We start from the raw sequence: 2,268 nt of genomic DNA, 5'->3' as shown, positions 1-2,268 counted from the left end.
TTACAGTTACAGGGCCATGGCTTCATTACAAATTTATGCACTGAAGAAGTTCATCACATTATAAGTAATTTTTTTAAAAAACCCAAAAGTAGCAATTTTACATCCTTTTGAATTATGAGAAGTAAAAGAATGAATTAACAGCCCACCCCACTCCTACATCTTTCTAGCAATTACATCATGAACTTTCTCCCATGGGTTCAAAAGAATCAGTCTTGGCATATTTTGCTTCTTCGGAGCTGGTTACCTGACTTTTGCTTTTTCTAGGCTTAGCAGTCCTGAACACCTTACCTAGGAGTCCGCTCAGGTGAGTCCTGTTGCCATCTTTGGTTCAGTGATGGGCAAACCTGTCAGTCTGACTTTCCCACACTTCTAATGGTTAAAAAAAAACACCCCCAGTATTTCTACCTTAGATTGATTGATTGATTTAAACAATTTGTATGCAGATGCACAACAAACACATAGTTAATGCAAGGGGAGAATCTCTGTGAAGACTTCTTCAAAGAGAAAGTGCTTTAGCAATTTCTTAAAGTCTTGGAGGGAAGAGGACTGATGGATTTTTATGGGAAGGTTCTTCCAAAAATGTGGGGCCACTACCCTGAAGGCTCAGTCCCTTGTTGACACTTTCTTTGCTTTCTTGGAACGGCTACTCTGTAGGAGACCGACCTGGGTGGATTGGGTGGCATAGGATGATGTTCCTTGCAGGAGGCTTTCCAACCGTTAATGGGGTCCCAAACCGTTGAAGGCTTTGTAAATACCAACACCTTGAATCTGGCTCAGAAAGGCACGGAAAACCAATGAAGATATGGAGAAAGCGGTACATTTGGGCAAATGCTTGTCAGAAGTGAGCTGTATCAAAGTTCTCACTCATCCACACCAATCCATCATTCAACAGGAACAATCCTTGTCAGAAAGGAGACAGTCATGTTTCACCACTCTACCACCCATGTGTGCCCCCATGATAAAAAAAGGAAAAAGGCAGCAACCCTCTTTGAGCCCCATAAACATGGTTGAATATTAATGTGGTTACCACCTTGGAAAGGCCACCTCCACACTTTACATTAAGATCAATCCTGTGAGGTGGGGATGCTCAAAATGGGACTGACCTATAGTCACATTTGAGTGAGTTTCATGGCTTGGCGGGGATTTGAAACTGGCCCTCCCAGAGCCCTGTTCAGTTATTCTAAAATGGACCCTTGTCAACCCAGTTGAAGAAGAGTGTCCCTTCCCATGTGAATGATGCTGAGTATGAAGATGAGAGGTTTCTGCTCATGCTCAGGCTCTACACCCTCATTTTTGGTTCTCATTTATGGCCTTGGGCAAGCTGCACAGTCCCAGGGCACCCCCAGACGAAGGGAAGGATCAACCACTTTGAGTATTCTCTACCTAGAAAACCCTAAAAAGGGTCACCAAAAATCAGAATTGACCTGACACACATTACGGTAATATTATTAAATTAACTGGGGAAACTTGGAATGAATTGTAAGATTTTTATTGAATCTTTCAAAACAGCAACATACAATGCAAGTTAAAACAACAAGGAATGTATCGGATAAGAAAGACCTGGCTTTTCACTTGTATTTCCACAAATCTTCATTTTTCTAGATCTGCCAGTCAGAGATGCTGCAAAGAAATGACAATACGGATCACAACACTTTCCATCAGCCCATTGCAAACCTCTCTTCAAAATCAAGATCGAAACACAAATTGCAGTTTGTTTAGTGACTAGGGATTGTAGTTATTTTTTGCCTGATTTTTGGTGCCTTTCCTGTTAACAAGGCAGGTAACGCTGCCTTGTAACTAGTACTACTACTACTGATGAAGATCATGATTGATGATGATGATGATAAATGGAAGTATACAATTCTGTCTCAAAACATTGTGTCTTCAATTTCTCTGTCAATATTATTTTTCTTCATGCTGAATTGAGGTTCATTCTATTCAAATGCAGTGTTTTTCCGGAGATATTAAAGCCTAAGCAGAGCAATGTGAGTTGTATAATTGGCGAAATTATATAATACTGACCTTTTAACTGTAGAGCTGGAAGAGATCCAAATCCTCGGGTCCAGCCCCTTTCGATGAGGCACAGTGGGGAACTGAACTCTCAACCTCTGCCAGAGACCGAAGCCGCTGAGTATATTTTCAACAGCAAAATGTTTCCCAGGCTTCTGATCTCCATAGATCATAGAGGTTCAACTTCAAAAGGTCTGGAAACATCTATTCCTAGATTTTAAAGATAGTGGTGCCATATATTTTGGACAAGCACAGTAA

At 41.0% G+C, this 2,268-nt stretch overlaps 1 long non-coding RNA gene across 1 annotated transcript; it reads left to right on the top strand.

Annotated features, from left to right (window-relative positions):
- The first annotated feature begins 262 nt into the window (after positions 1-262).
- LOC110070360 (uncharacterized) lies at positions 263-1,984 on the top strand. Its single transcript, XR_013538506.1, has 2 exons — positions 263-304; positions 1,603-1,984. It is a non-coding gene; the product is annotated as an uncharacterized LOC110070360 (long non-coding RNA).
- Positions 1,985-2,268: the final 284 nt, after the last annotated feature.

This window comes from Pogona vitticeps, chromosome 9 (genome assembly GCF_051106095.1).
Source record: "Pogona vitticeps strain Pit_001003342236 chromosome 9, PviZW2.1, whole genome shotgun sequence".
NCBI lineage: Eukaryota > Metazoa > Chordata > Lepidosauria > Squamata > Agamidae > Pogona > Pogona vitticeps.
This window is presented reverse-complemented; position numbering and strand designations above follow the sequence as displayed.